General features: G+C 40.2%; 1 long non-coding RNA gene across 3 annotated transcripts in view; it reads right to left on the bottom strand.

Moving 5' to 3' along the window:
* The window catches only part of LOC102775163, a 136,989-nt gene that overhangs the window by 111,660 nt on the left and 8,019 nt on the right, over positions 1-17,310 (bottom strand). For all 3 annotated transcript variants that reach the window (XR_001514902.1, XR_001514904.1, XR_001514903.1), the window contains exon 2: positions 13,960-14,010. This is a non-coding gene — a long non-coding RNA (uncharacterized LOC102775163). The remainder of the gene's footprint in view (positions 1-13,959; positions 14,011-17,310) is intronic.

The following is a 17,310-nucleotide window of genomic DNA, read 5'->3' as shown; positions in this document are numbered from 1 at the left end:
GGGGGGATGGAGGGTTGGGGGGAAAGGTCAATAAAACCCAAACAACCTTGGTAGAACACAAAGTACCTCAAAATATATACTCCCAGCAGCTACTTCTGATACTGAATACTTTCAAACGTCACAATATTACACACAGTTGGTCTGTGTTGCATTAAGTTAAACTCATTCATCCCCGAAGAGATATTACGATTCATGAGCACGGAAGCCTAGCTGTAAACCCAGGGCAATCATCTTTCCTACACCACCGAGAGCCTGGAAATGCTTCCCCACACATCTGCCTCAGCTTTCACTGCGGATTTTAATTGGGGAACCTAATCCTAGGGCGGTGCTCTCAGATTTGGATATTCCTATTTGAAATCCAGAGAGGGCGACAGGAAAAACAACTAAATTTATTGAGCACCCTCCATGGGCCAAGCACTGTGTATTGAGCTGCCTAGGCCGGGAAGGGTGGGACCCATGTGTGGTGAGGGTACAGGCTCATGCCCCAGACATGACATCACACTACCACTCTGCCCACTCAGAGTCACTGACTTAGGAGGCCAACACCGATGACATGCTAAGGTCACAGGAGGAACGGGCCCCAGGAAAGCAGCATCTACAAATCCCAAATGGGGAGTTGGATAACTGTGGCTAGCTTTTTTTTTTAGAATACTGAAGCATAGAAAGTGAACGACAGGGATATTTAATCAAGTTCCACTCTCCACTACTCAAACTGAGGTACTTTCCGCCCCACAATTAAACATGAAACCAAACTGGATTGAGGCAACAAAATATACAGTACAAATACGGGGAAAAGCTTCCTGCTTCTACAAACTGTCACTATATTCAACAGATTTAAAACTAAACCCAACGGCACATATAAAGATTCTTTTAAACATGACTACATCCCTGTACTTTTTCCTCCTTCGCCCAGTTTTAGCATTTGTGAGCAGTCCCCATGGTTCAGCTCACACGGCTAGGACACTCAACTTTCCCACTGGTACTGGTTTCTCCAGTGCTGCAACCTCACTTCCCCACAGATCGGTTGGCTGCCTGACCTTCCCGACTAGAGTGCAGACACGGGCATTGTCCTCTCCGGCCTGGGATCATGGCAACCTCCGAGGTCACTTCCACTCTAAGTAATCCCCAACGTCCCAAAGTTCCCTTCTCATTCAGAGGTTCTGACCATGCCATGCTTCTGTTTGGAACGTGGCAGTGACTATATTGGGGAACACAGGCCCACAATCCTCTCCGTTAGTGTCCATCACTGGAGACCTCTTTGCTCACCCTACCTCTCCCCGGTCTCTTTCGCCGCTTTGTTCCCACTTAGACCACAAGGCCCTCTCTTAACCTCACTCAATTCTGTTTTTGACCCACTCTCCACACACAAACTCGATACCTTTAATGTTGGAACTGTATAAACATGTGTCAGTCATACATCTGAAAGTGGTCAGTTTCAGCCTTCCAACCATATAAGCAGATGAAAAAGGGTGTATGTGGGGGGTGAGAAGAAATTAACCAAAGAACTTATATGCAGGCATAAGTGTGGTGAAGCCCTGGGGGGTGTGTGGGGGGGTTAATACATATTTAAAAAGAGAGCAAATGCCTCATAACTGCCATGTAGGACCAGGGTGAGGCTGAAGATGGTGACCAATGTTTTAGAAGTCATATAAATAGCAAGACCAATTCCATCAACCCCACTGTAAAGTATTACATTTTAATTGCTGATTGTATTTATTGCTATCACCTTATGATTGCATGGCGCTTCCTGACTTACAAATTCCTTTTTTATGGTCTCCTCCCTACAACCCGGAAAGAAAGGCACCGAAGGGATGATAATTATTACCCCCATCTCACACACGTGCAAACAGGCTCAAGGATGTTAAGAGACTTGTCCAAAGTCATACAGAAGAAATTCATGAAGTCAGAAAGCAAGTCATATGAGCCTTTCACGGTAAACCTCGTGTTCCATCTACCAGGCCATCTGAAATCTCATTCAGAGCCATTTTTAGTGGATTTGAAAAACAGGACGCAGCCAGAAAGGTCTGGGAATGTTATTACGGAAAAGCTGACTTAATAAATTCTCACAGATTTCAGCAATAATGATACAAGGTGCCATATTTTGAGTAGTTCCTACGAACTGGACACAGCAGCTAAAACTGTAAGGGAGAAATTATCCGCCTCATTTTACAAAAGAAGAAACTTGGGCTCAGAGAGGTAATAATGGCCTAAGGCTGGTAAGTGACAAGGCCCAGACTCAAACCCAGATCTGTTAGGACCTAAAGTGTGTACACTTTGCCCCAAGGAGGGAGATTTATTTTGAAGAAGGACATACCAGATGTTCTCTGTCACCATTAAGACTAAGACAAGAGGAAATGGCCTGAAAGCCATATAAGGAGAAATTCAGTTTGAACGTATTAAGACCCCCCTGCCACACCATTACCTAGGGTACTCATGAAACCTCCTTTCTAGACGCATAGGAGACTTCTCTATGATATTTAAGGGTATTTTTATATAAGCAGCTTTTCCTACCAAAGATAATTTCAGGACTGTAAGTAAGTAAGTCCAAATATTTTCTCATACTCGAAAAATAATAAAACCATAAAATATGACACCTACTTTCTCACACAAATTTTAAAAGTTGTATTTTCCTATGGATATGAAATGTCAGCTTCCCAAATGGGGGTGGGGGCATCTAACTATCTTAAAAGAATCATAAATAGTAATGCTGAATGCATACCACATTATAAGGATCCTGGGCAGAAAACTCTTTTTTTGGCAAAAAAAAAATGTCACAAGGGAATTCTTTATACTGTGACCATGTATGGCCAAGCCCTGTCACAGTATACGAGCCCTACACATTGAGCATCTGATTAATCCCATAACGTGCATAAGTCCACTTGCTGTATCACGGCAGGACACTATGTGGTACAAGGCAGTATGGCATGAATCAGTCCCTGTAAACACTAAGGAACCCTTACGAGGGTTCAACAATGAAAGATTTTGTTTTGTTCCTGCAAGTGCTAACTATTGAAAAAGATACCCAATTGATAACCACTAAGCTTAGTGAGTTCACAGCAAAAGATTAAAACTATGTATTTTTAAATGACTTTATGTAGCTCATCAATGGTCTCAGCAGGAGGCAAAGCAATGCACAAAATCACAAGCCTGGCTGGTTCACTGATAAATGTCAATGTCCACCAAAGAAGCCGGCTGTCCCCGGAAGAACAGGACTAAATAAAAACACACAGCCCACCACTGCTTTGGTTTGACGGCCTGGAAAGGAGCACTCTACATGGCCACCCCAGCCACACGTCATTAAACCCTGTACCACTGCTCTGAAAGGAGTTATGAGGAGGAGAATTAGGAATAGGAATGAGGTCATTTGCATCCTTACATATAGGAAATACATGGTCCAAAGATAAGAAAGAAGGATGAAGCCTGTACAAAACCAAACTTTATTTGCTCCTAAAACAAATTAAAAATATACTATGAGCACAAGAAAGTTAAAATGTTGTTGGTAACGTTGTACAGGATGGGTTATTACAGAACCTGATGCCCACAGGTGGTGCTTTTAACCCTTTTAAACTCAGGGGGCACATGCCCAGTGTCACAAACAGCACTGCTTGCTGCATGCCAATCTCTCAAGAGAACAGGGAGCCACAGAGATGGCCGTGCTCATACAGTCCAACTGCACCGCACATCTATCCACCGAGAGCGGGCCCGGACCTGCAGGAGCTTCATCAGCTCCCAACAGGAATCTAGAGAACCTGACCACTGGACCACATGAGAGAGGAAGAGTAGGAAAGAGAATGGAAGGCCTGAGACTCTGTAACAAGGAAATTCTACTCCAGGATCAGCTTCTGAAAAATGTCCTTTCTGACATCAGAATCAATTGGAACAGGAAACGATAAAGGACTGCCAAACTTCATAGAACATTATCAGCTATCATCTAAGGACTCCCTGGTCTTCCAGACTGTAATTCTCTCACTCCCTGTGCTTTGGAGCTTCCTGTAACAGGGTGCTCCCTCAAGACCGAAAATATTTGGATTGTCTGGAAACTTGGCAGGTCTGCACTTCCTTTATTGGTAATGTTAATGTTTTAACTTCTGAGTTATGCGATATTGCTACCTATGTTATTCTGACTGTGAGGTCCTTATTCCTGCAGTGACGTCAACCTCGGATATTGGATTTTCCCCTCCATGAATCCTTACTTGTGAACCCCGCCGCTTTTTGCGTCACTCGAAGGGTTTCAGGATGCCCTTGAAAGAAGTCAAAGAAGTAACCGTTATTAGCTGATTTTCCTCCTTTCTTTATTTCCATGTTAGGACTAAAATTAGGAGTAAAGGAAATGGAAGACAGGCAATTAAAATGTGTTCTTGTAGAAAAAAAAAATTAGAAACTATCTGAGAAAATTATTTTATGCCTACAAGGCTCTCTCTCTTCTGTTTCTCCGATGAGCCAAAGCTGTGACAAAAATCCCTTTAAGGTGCAGCACTGCAGTCTATTTTGGAAAGCAGAATGCTATTTCCAGGAGTGAGGGAATGGAAACACGGATATAGGGCAAGGCATTCAAAGTCAGTATTGGGCCTGGGTGATAGTGGCTCACAGCTTACTTCTGAAGTGGAAAGTCATAAGCTGGAATTCAAAATTACTACAAACACGGCTTTGATGCCCACAGGTTGTGCTTTTAACCCTTGTGTGGCATCTTTAAAAATACAAATCGTCCCATTAAAAATAAAAGCCAAAGAAGGCCATTCAAGTCCACGTTCACTACCAGAAAACAAAAATGCAAAGACCTCACTTTACACACACTGCTGCAATACTATTCCATTCGCCAAACATTTATTAAATCCTGCTACGAGCCTGGAACTGTACTAACATCAACAACTATGATCTATGGAGTGCCTGCTACATGTTGAATAAAGTTTTTTGATGACTTGTCATTTAGTTCTTACAACATAATCCTATGAAATGAAAACTATTATTACCCTTTGTTTTACACACAGGGAGACTGGAGCTGGTGACAATAAGCAAGTTGCCTTGATAAGCTGATAACTAAACCCAGGCAGTCTGAGGTCATACTCGCTTTGCTGAATTCCCTCCTATGTCCTATAGGTGCCAAGGAAAAACAGAAATGATACGCTTTCTGCTTTCCAAGAGCTCATTTGCAATACCAAGGGCACTCTTCAGAAATAGTGCAGTATATAATTAGTTGCTTTAACACCTAGTGATTTTAAAGTTATTTGATACACATGAATTATATGCCGTATGAACAAGGAGAAAAAATAAGATTAACATATGTTGAGGTGGTGGCTCAATAGAATTATCCTGATGTTTCTGATTCCAAGTCACCTCCTCTTTGGAGCTGACACTTTAACATCGGACATGTACCTCTTCCACCTCCACCCCCGCCATCACTGCAGTTGAATATGTCCATGAGTTTCTGGCTCTCTCTTTTTTTTTCTTTTTTGCTCAATCGCTTCCCCAACACCCCCATTCCCTCCCTCCCACCCCCCACCACCAGAGCTGTCTGTCTGGTCTCTATCTATGAGTCTCTCTCTCTTTTGCTTGAAATACCTATCTTTTATAGCTTTTCTTAATCAGGTAAAAATTTGGCCATAATTTCGATAAATCAAATCTGTATAGTGATAATGAGAGAATGTAACCTCAGGCTCCCTAGCACAACAAATTCATGAATTATACTATATATAGCTAAATTCAAATAATGATAGTGTTGCTAATATTTGGAAAGCAACATCATCACTTCCATGAAGGGACTGTTAAATTCTAAGGAGTTCAAAAATACTTGAAAAATGGAATTTAATTTAGCTTCACAACATCCAAAGCACAGAGCAGTAATCTCATGGGCTGGTATCGGATTTTCCTTGTCAGATCCCAAGACTGTAAGCGCCCCAAAGGCAGCCTATTGGCTCTGCGCCTCCAGGACCTACCCCCAGGACCTACGGCAGGGCTTGATCCATAATACTGTCAGAAGAGTTTAGCAACACCTTTAGACAAATGGACAATCACAGAAATAAAGGGTCTCACAATTAGAGCAAGAGAGAAGCAAACAAGCCAGCAACACAAAAGGGTTCAGTTTCTTCTCCATCTGCGGTGTCCGTCTTACATGCTGAGCCTTCTTGCACAATACTGAGCCCAAGGAGACACTCAAAGTGAATTTTCAGGGTTAATGTAATGAAACCACAGCACAAAGTGATACACATGGGCTCCCCTGGGTCACACAGCTAGAGTTAGTTATATGATCTTTTAACACTCAAACAGGACTGTTTCAGCATCATAAGGCAACCTTCCTCTGCCCGAATTTAAACAACTATCCTTCCACCACCCGGCTCTAATGTAAGAGTAAACTTGGTGTGATTTTTCTGGGTTGGAACAGGGGGTGAGGACTTGCGAAACCACACCTATTCTGTAGCCACTCATCAATACCGGGATGTTGCTTCCTACAGCATCCTGAAAAAGATGTCTTATCTTTCAAAATCATGCTTATTATATGAATAAATAATGAATGAAAGTCACATTTCGGTGTCCTAGCTGCACTGAATTCCTCCAGAGGACAGGGTCTGGGGGGAGCCTGGATGTATCAAATTGACAGATAATCTGAAAACCTTACGTTCGCCATGACTCCCAGCCTCTTTCCCCCAAAACTTTTACCAGAGTTGACATCCCACTCCTGGCCCTGCCCCCAGCTGGTGGAGGCGCTAATGAACAGTGAAATGGCCAAAGGGCAGGCAGCAGGTGGGAGCAGGGAAAACAACACAAAGAAGGGGACAGGAGGCTGGATCATCTACAAACTCAATAATTAGTCCCTGGATAATAGAGCTGGTTGTCGTAAGAAAGGTGTCTGTGGTTTACAACCCTAAATGCTTGATAGCCATTAGTTACTGATAGAACATTTGTGGCAGACACCTAAACAGGAGAAAAAGCATGGGTACATTAAGCAGGCTGCCCAGAGGCACTCAGCTCATTCAAACGCAGAGGTCCTTATTTCAGTCCAGAGTACAGACTGGCTTGATGAAATCCCATGGGATTGAAATTTTGCCAAAAAATGGTTGTGTCAAATATTGATGAGTTTAGAATAAAAAAACTTCAAAGCAGACTCCACTCTTAAAAAAAGAACAAGCGTTCTCTTAAATATGGAGTAATAGTTTTACCTATCTTGCCTAGTTAAATAAATATATATATACACACACACTAGTATATAACATATTAACTTTATTTATATAAAACATGATGGTATACAATCTTTTAGAAACATTTACCGTGAATACTCGGATTTGGGTAAGCATAGGTAAATCTGTGTATGGTAGTATAAAGTCTTAAACCCACTTATTGTCATATAAAATGGTCATTGAATTCCATGATACTTGTCATGTAATTAGAATGGAATTGAGATAACTCTCTGGGCCTGGATTCTATCGATCTGATTATGTTTTTGTGGAGAAACGGGACATTTATCTGAACCACCTCCTCTCTAGAATTTGCCATTCAACCACCGTGGGGGTAAATATGTTCTTCATTGATCACAGTTTAGTTAGACCACATGGCTATGGTGGTACTGTGGCGTGGTCACTTAAGCAGTCGACCCCAAGGCCAATGTTTTTATAATTTGAAGGATCTGGTAGGAATTGGCCGTGCCAAACACCACTGGGTGACCAAATAGGGCAGGTTATCCATTTCTTTGTTTAAGACTTCTTTTAACAGAATAATTAAGAACAGCACTTCAATATTTAAACAAACAAAAAAGAGATTAATCTCGAGACAAAATGTTAAGGATCAAATCCAATTCTTGCCTTCTGAGTATGATTTATTAGTGTCTTCACATTTAATCCTCCAATTTTAAATAATCATTTTAGTGACTTTTACAGTATGCTGTTAAAAAGCAAAATAAACAGGTCACTTTTCTCCCACAGAGTTCTGTTCTGCAAAGTATCCCATTTTATCACAAAATATTGCAAAGGAGGAGATAATTTCAGAAAATATCACTCACTAATTTTGAGCACGTTATATACATCAGAAAATGTATATTTTATTTGCTGAGCATATACCAAAATGTGCTTCAGAGGAACCATCTCCCTCTTTTAAAGCATGTTATTATTACACATTTCTAAGGGGAAATGACTTCGCCTTCAAAAACTCCATTAGCAGACAGTTTTTGATGTTTGGAGAGTCATTTCTTTCCTTCTGACTCCAGTGAGAAGTTATAATTATCTGCAGTATGCATTATTGGATATTCCTTTCTAAACATCCAAGTTATACTTCATTTTAAACAAGGCAAGTGTTAAATTACAAATGGCTAAAAGTTGTTTTATTTAAAGTAACAAACATCTAGAGGAAAAAAGTAATGTAAAGGAAGACCTAAGGTTTTAACTTCAACATTAGATTTCCAGGTTCCTCAAAACATTAATGGTTGGGATCTTTAGAAGAAATCCAGAGTTTCAATCAGTCTAGTTTAGTAGGTTTGAATTCTTATTCAGTCCCCTTACTTGATTTTTAAATCATCACTTACATTTCTAGATTTCCACAAACTTGGAAAAACAAAAAGCCCTTATTGCGCTATCTAGAATCCTCATGTTTGACTGACAAATGAAATTACATCACTTTCCTGTGTATCACAAGCTCTTTAATAAAGACAACTGTCCCCAGAAAGAGATGAACTAGGATGCATATTTTTAAATCGACATACTAGCTCACACACCCCATTAGCAAATAAAAAGAATCAGCAGCCCCAGAAAACAGCTGGGGTCTGTTAGTAAGTTCCTAGTGACCAATCAAGTTAAACTTCAGCATCTGGTCCTTGGATCAATGTCTAAGTCAATCTCAGTATATTTAGAATGATTTTTTTTCTTTAAAAACCATTCATTCATATTGGAGAATATTTCCCTTTTGTTATTAGTTTCCTTTCTCAAAAAGATATTCTGAAAACAAAACACATCTTTTTCTCATTGGTTTATTCTTTATTATTTTGTCCTTGCTTCTTTTCCCCCAAAAGTACCTGTTGCTTCAATAAACAACATCTGGATGGAGCATTTCATATATGAGGTTAACATGTTTATTATTTATTCTGTTGTATCCTCGAGCCTTAAGCTTCACTGTCTAAAACTTTTTCCAAATATTTCCATCACTAACTCAGATAGGTGAGGAGATCCTTTCCTAGGCAAACATTGAGAAATGCAAATACTAAATGCATAGATTCAATTGGCAAGAGGACTAACGGAACTCAATACAGGTTGTGAGAAACCAGAACATCTCGCATTGTGAGGCAAACAGCAGGGATACTACTTTTTAAATTGATCAACAACACAAGACACCAAAGCTCTATAATTAGAAGGCTTATATACCATAATTTAAAATGTTCCCCTTAACTGTAAATAGACTTACCATGTACTTTAGTATTAGTAGCAATTCTTAAACTTGATGATGTTCAGCATGTATTGAAGACATATGATACCACCAAGGCACTTGGTTAATTTGATGCACAGCTATTATTACTTTACTCCATGTGTAACTACTGGTAGCTACAAGTAATTAGAATTTAGGCTTGGAGTGATATCTACATAAAAGTGTATGGTAAAAGTAAGCATAATTTCTAACATTTATTGAGCACTTGGCATGTGCCTTGCCTGTTATTAAGCCTTTTTTTTTTCTTTTGCAAGCATATCTTATCTAATCCTCTAAACAACTCTGAGAAATGCACTGCTCTTACCACTTTTTTTAAGGATGAGGAAACTGGACCTTTAAAAGGGCATGTAATTTGCTCAAGATTCTAACTAGTCAAGTGATAGTCTAGAATTTGAACCCAAGCCATCTGAATCCAGATCCTGAGTTCCCAACAATTAAGAGCAGGAGAAAAGTTAGGTTGTACTTCTCTCTCCTTCCTTCACACAACTTTCTCTCCTACATCTACTAGTACACACTTTTGGTTAATCAACCTTTGAATAACCTACCAAATACAGATCCCAATCACATCAGATGAGAGGGTTACACTGTAGGCATGTTTTTCCAGGCCTGTTACACCACACTATAAGATTTACAAGACATCTTTTTTAAAGCAAAAGAACTTTAAAACAAAACAAACCACCCAAAAGAAAACAGGGGAGCAACTTGGCTTTTGGACCATGTACTTAGTAAATCCAGTCAATTGAAAAATATATCTCTAATACAAGGAAATCAGTGAATGACATTGTTGGAAAGCATTGAACTTACTATGAAGTACAAACCCATTTCCTATGGAAAATGCAATAATTTATTTCCTTGGTACAAGCTTTCCAGTGAAGAATGTCATTAAACTGGATGCATTGCTCTGATTGGCTGCATACTCAACCCAACAGAATATATACAAGCAAAGAGGAAACACGCTGTCTAGAAAAAATACACCATTTCCTTTTATTTCCTCTTCTGAGTAGAACACCTCTTCTTTGGGGAACAAGTCAGGGGCATATAAAAATTCCCTACATAACATTTTCCATTCTGACAGCCAGAAAAAATGAGAAACCATGAGAATCAATGAGGACGACCCAATGATTCTCAGAAAGGCAAGAGTTTCTGTGGTGGATGCCTCACATGGGCTTCTTATCCAGCAGAAGGTCAGCTGCCTGCAATCCAGATCTCCCCCAAATGAGCAAGAATTCATTTAATAAATCCATATTTTATTCCAGCTTGGCTGAAACATCAGTTGTGTGGAGATGAGTAGTAGGAAATAAAGCTGTAAAGATAGGAGGGGTAAACTGTAGAGATCTCAAAGTGCCAAGGCAGGCTGTCATTAACTCAGTGGGCAGCTATGGAACCACAGAAAGATTCTGAGAAGAGCAGTGACATGACTGTAACCTATGGAGATCAATGGGAAAACAGTATAGGATAGCCCATAGGTAGGGGAGATGAAAGGTAGAAAGACCAGTTAAGAGGCAAGATATGGAAACAGCCTAAGTGTCCATCTATGGATGAATGCATAAAGGAGCTGTGGGATATGTGGGGTGTATACATCTATATCTATATCTATATCTATATCTATATCTATATCTATCTATATATCTATCTATCATCTAACTATCTTAGCCACAAGAAAGAAGGAAATCCTGCCATTTTGGTGCGTAGAGCTGAAGGGCATTGTGCTAAGTGAAATAAGTCACACAGAGGAAGACAAATATGGTATGATATAATTTATATGTGGAATCTAGAAAAGCTAAACTTCTAGAAACAGAGAGTAGCACAGTGGTTGCCAAGGGCTGGTAGGTGGGGCAAATGAGAAGATTTGGTCAAAAGGTATAAATTAGTTATAGAATAAGTTCTGGGGATCTAGCATGGTGATTAAAGTCAATAATACTGTTTTATGCACTTAAATGTTCCCACCACAAAAAGAGAAATGGTAATTATGTGAGGTGATGGAGGTATTAACTAATGTTACTGTGCTAATCATTTGGCAATATGTATAAAATGTATCTGATCACTATGTTGTATTCCCTAAACTTATACAATGCTACATATCAATTATATATCAATAAAGCTGGAGGGGCTTGACAGCTGTTGTGCTGGCCAACTTCCATTGTGTTTGCTTATAATTTATTTCACTGCATTAATCTCATGACTTCAAAGAGCCTATTTTCTATTATGTTGCCTATTAGGAAGTTTATACAGGTCTGTCTTATTGATTAGTTCAGTGGGATAGGATATCCTTTCAAAGTTCTGATGCTTGAAAATGGCAGATCTATATTCAATATGCATGCCAATACCACCTTAGTTAACAGAGCACTCATGAGGGTAGAATGCCAGTAGCACTTTTTGACGTCTGAGTCAGTCAAAAAAGGCTTTGCAGCTTCCTCCTGACTGGTCAGAACACTCCCTCCACCAGGCCTCGGTGCATGTCAGAAGGCTGGTAGGGCACGTGTGGGTGCTCCAGTCATTCTCAATTGCACCCAGACTTTCAGCAAATCCCATGAAAGCACCAGACTGTGAGGGAGGAAGCCTCCAGATGCCAGGCTCCAAGCACTGGCATCACCCCTGCTGCTCGAGCCCTCCCAGCTGAGGCCTGAGACATCATGCAGCAGAGACAAGCCTCTCTGCTGTGCCCAGCCCATACTCCTGACCCAGAGAACTCATGAGCATAATAAAATGGCTTTTCTTTTTACATTATTAAGTTTGGGGGTGGTTGATTAAGGTATAATAGGTAGCTAGAATTCTATGTACAAGAGAGGTGGTAAACCAATGGTTGTAGAGCCCGGACACTTAATTCTGGGTGGTATATTTCGAAAGATTAAAAATCAAACATACTTAGAAGAGAGTAACAAGAATGTTCATTTATGGGGGGGGGGGTAAATGAAAGGACTGGAGATATTCAAACCAGAAAAGAGAAAAAGGGTGTATGTACATTGTCTTCAAATATTGGAAGGGCTATCATGAGTGAAAATGAAAACAATTACTCTGTGTATTCCCAGAAGAGAGGCCTAGGGACAATTAGCAGAAGCTAGGCAGTGGTTCTCAACCTGTGGGTCGCGACCCCTTTGGGGTCGAACGACCCTTTCACAGGGGCGTCGCCTAAGACCATCAGAAAACACATATATAATTACATATTGTTTTTGTGATTAGTCACTATGCTTTAATTATGTTCAATTTGTAACAATGAAATTGGGGGTCACCACAACATGAACTATATTAAAGGGTCGCAGCATTAGGAAGGTTGAGAACCACTGAGCTAGAGGGAGTCAGATGGAAGAATTCTCTAATGTTCTGAGCTTCCCAGGAAAGAAAAAGCAGCCTTAAGAGGTGGTGAGTTCACTAACATTCAAGGTAATCGAACACTAGATGATCACCACCTGGTGGATGGGTTTGGCGAGAATTCATTTATTGACCAGGAGTTTGAATGAAATGCTCTTACTTTAAGGTTACGCTGCAACACTGAGATGTGTTTAATCTAAAGATCAACCCCATTTCCTTGTTCTAAGAAATCTAATCCCAACACATGTTGAGCAGAGGGGAAAAAAAAAATACAAGATGAATAAGTTAAGTGAAAAGCAATACCCAGGTATAAATAGAACGTGACGCAGAACTTTAGAGGAAGAAATGGCAAAACTAACAGGAAAACAGAATCCAGCACAGCAGCAGAGAAACACTGTGAAGCACAAGCCAAGGAACAGAGAAAAGGAAAGGCGAAGACCCCATCAGTGACAATACCATGTAGAGGGGATGCCTTTCTCTTTCTTGAGAAACGGTTTTATTCATTTTTAAGACTTTTCTCTTCTGTCCACGGGAAAGACAGAGGAACACGGCAGCATAGCAGCAAACGGGAGGAGGTTCAAGTGGTAAAATGAGCGAAGCTCTTTCGTGATCACCCAGTGTCGGGCCTCACATAGATGTGTGCGCCTACAGGGTCAAGAGCACACGCATGGAAGCCACTGTGGATAACATCGGGATGGAAGAATGACTAAGGGAAGCAAGAAAAACTGGAAATTAAAACTTGGCTTTCTAACAAAGCCAACATGGAAAAAACACGCACAAGCCACCTAGAAAATGAGATGTGTCTAGAGCAAAGCCACAAAGGAAACAAAAGAGAAAGAAAACGTTAAAAAGTTATCTCAAGCACATTTCATCTGAACTTTATCACCATTTGTAATCCACTTCTGAAGTTTCATAATACCCTTTAACCTTAGTTACGCAACCCACTGAACAAGTCATCTCATTGTTACCGACTTGAAGGAAGAGGGGAGACTCTTTTCATGTTGATAAGAGATAGAAAAAGGAGTCACTCCCAGGGGGGGGAAAAAGTGTTCTGAGTCAGCTCCTGGAGCCTAATGGTGAGGAGTGGTGAGAGTGGTGATAATCTTTCGCTCGCCTTAACCCTTTCAAAGATTCGTGGCACCTGAAGCTAGACATGCATGACACTGAAAAAGTAAAAGTAACCTTCATTTAAATAAACAGAAACTTTTCATTAGAAGACAAAAGTAGAAATTGTTTCTTATTACTCACCCATTTCCTAGGTCGGCCTCGTGGCCGTTTTTCTCCAGTGGCTTCTGCTTTCTGCAAAATGAAAAAGGAAGTCAAATGGTTTCCTACCTAACACCATGCACCGGGGCTCACCAAGGCACACGTGTGAAGTGTGCATGTCCGACTTGCAGAGGTGATTTTAAGAACTGTTTTAACCATCTCTTTCTTTTTTTAGGTTCATCTTCTCCCTTTTTGATTCTTTTTTTTCCCCCTTCATTATATGATGTCAACAGATACAACCCTGAACACAAAAGACTCCCCTGGAGTGATTTTCTTTTATTTCCAGCCATAATAAAAAATGACTCGCACATATCCACAATACATAAAGTATTTTAGAAAATTAATGTTTCTTAAGCGATGATTTCCTTTCCATGTCACTAAAGTCACAAAATTTAATATTAGTGTATTGCTTTATAATTTACAAGGCACTTCTACATTGCTAGTCAAAAACAAGTCTAAACATAAATAAGACATAGGATTCTGATTTTTAAAAAACATTTGCATATTTCTAGAGTTAATTTCCTATTCCTTGCCAAAAAACAATCACCTGTCAATCAGTTCACTTATAGCAGAGGGAAAAATAACTGGAAGAAAGTATCAGTATTTGGAAACTATGGATATTAGAATTGAAAACTATGGATATTAAAATAATAATAAATATGTACATTAACTCTCCACTCAACACAGATATGGCATTAATATATTTTCTATTTTCAGAGTTTGTTTTATTGCTTTACTTCATAAATATTTTCTGATATCATGGTTATTTTTTCCCTTCGAGTCAAAATTTTAAATTTTCTAATTTTTCCTAGATGGTCAATTTGCATATTACTCTTTTATTAGAAAGGATGCATCACAAGAGAAATGAGCTGGGAAAAATAAAAGACTGCTAAGTATAAAGGATCCAGGAATTGTTTGATTTGAAAGCTGTCAATTTCTAAAAATGGCAAACGATGCTAAGTAATATGCACCAACACACACACATCACACACACACATCACACATACACACAAATCACATACACCTTCTATAAAAACAGGATAAAGAACACTTAGTACATACTTCTGTGTATGAGAATCATCCCAAGGCTATCTGAACACAAAAATGTAGGTAACCTGAGCTAGAATAACTTGTTTTGCATTTTACTTTTGTTACCTGGGGTAGCAGCCAGTAGATACTTAATACAATGATACTAAAAGTACCTGTTATCACTGTCTACACTGCCAAATGAGAATCTCCTCTTTCTCGTTTCAATTTGCCTGGTAAAAATAGATTGACACAGATGATAGATAGATGATAGATGACAGATAGATAGATAGATAGATAGATACAAAATAAGCCACAAGATTTCTCACTAAATAACTCCCTGGCCTGTCATTAGTATCCAACAGGTCCCATGCATTAACCCAAACTCTGTATAATTATAATGCTAGTTCACAATGATTTAGCATTTAAAATACCCCAGCCAAAGGGCTAAGTGACCGGAATTGAACCTGGGACCTTGCAGTCCGCAGGCCGACGCTCTATCCACTGAGCCAAACCGTTTCGGCATTCATTCACATGTTATTTTAATCCTTACAAGAATCTTACAAGGTAGGTATTACTTTTTCTCTTATTTTGCAGATGAGCAACTAAGTTTTAGATAGGGGAGGTAAACAACTCAAGGGCACACACACAAAGCTGGTAAATGGCAGATCTGGGATTTGAACCCAGTTCTGTTGGGCTCCAAGGACTGGGCTCCTACCTCCCAGCAGGGCTTCAACCTTCCCACAGGCATTTGCTACCACAAGGAGATAATTTAATTAACTAAAGTCATCACAGATTCAGCTAATTTCCCAGAACAGAAGGAAACCTGGCGGAGCCTTTGTCTATAACCCTGGGACTGGGCACTCTGAATCACCATTTCCTACTTCCCAGTCGCTCCACGGAGGAATCGCTTATGGTCAGGGGTTAGTGGTGTTGTCTTAACTTCAGTCATACGGGCAGGAATGAGATAAGTGAGAGCCTGGAGTGCCCAGTGAACCACACCCTCTTTCTGGGTGTTCTCTCAGAGAGAGGGGGCAGTATCTTAACCGAAACACAGACTCCTCTTTGGAAATTTTGGACTCAAACCCCTGCTCTGACATTTTAGCTTTAGGACTTTGGGCAGGTCCCTGAAAACCCCCATTTGGTTTCATACGTGAAATGGAGATAATGCCTCCTGTGAGGAGTGAAGTGCCTGCCCTAAATGAGGTGCGTGAGAAATGTTCCTTCCCTCCTAAGGAGATGGAACTCTTAAAGGGAAAGTTTTCCTTCAGGTTAGTCCAATCTCACAGAAGGTTCGGTCAATGGAAATATTCCATTACACCCACCTGTCGCCTTTAGAATGAAGCTTTTAAGAAACCCTTTGGCTGGTACATAGTGAGTTACACAAGTACAAAATTGTCTAATACAGAAGCAGCGTCTGATTTGGTATTTGGGAGCATAACTTACCCAATAGTAAATTACACAGACATGGACGATAGAAATCCTTCCTAGTGGGCTTGGCGATGAGAGGTGGAGTTGAGGGGAGGGGGCTATTGACCTTAAAGCAGCGGTTCTCAACCTGTGGGTCGCGACCCCTTTGGCAGTCGAACGACCCTTTCACAGGGGTCGCCTACGACCATCCTGCATATCAGATATTTACATTACGACTCATAACAATAACAACATTACAGTTATGAAGTAGCAACGAAAATAATTTTATGGTTGGGTCACAACCTGAGGAACTGTATTTAAAGGGCCAGAAGGTTGAGAACCACTCACTGCCTTAAAGGCTAGCACACCAGGCTTTCTCTGCACAGTTGTTACGTTTCAGGGGCCATGATGTGGTCCGGATGCATCTAACTAAACTCTGTGGAAGAGAAGGTTGTTTTCTAAAAGGGTTTCACTGCATTTCAAAAGTCAGAGAAAGCAACTCTCTGAGAGAGAAAGCCCTGCAAATCAGATGATTTTAAAATGAGCATCTCAACTACGGAAAGCCTATTCAAAAACAAAATCCGCACCATTTTCCAAAGGGCAAAAAATATCACAACTGTCACTTGGACTTGTATAAAGCAAACTTGCTGCATGGTCTTCGGGACAGAGTTACATGTAAACCGAAACCCTCTTCTGAGACTCCATCTAGAAGAAACACATTAGCTGTGCTGTGCGGCCTCGATCTGGGAGGTTTTCATTGTTCCTTAAAAACCACATTATTTAATCATTCTGATCAAACCTCACAGAGGCTGCAAAACAAGTTAGGATTTTAGTTTGTAAACCAGCGTAGATCCAGGGTTTTTACACAGTGCAAAACACAGGCTTTAACTGCACCGC

The sequence above is a fragment of the Myotis davidii genome, unplaced genomic scaffold (genome assembly GCF_000327345.1).
Source record: "Myotis davidii unplaced genomic scaffold, ASM32734v1 scaffold523, whole genome shotgun sequence".
Taxonomy (NCBI): Eukaryota; Metazoa; Chordata; class Mammalia; order Chiroptera; family Vespertilionidae; genus Myotis; species Myotis davidii.
The sequence above is the reverse complement of the archived record's forward strand: the minus strand, read 5'-3'. Positions and strand labels throughout refer to the sequence as shown.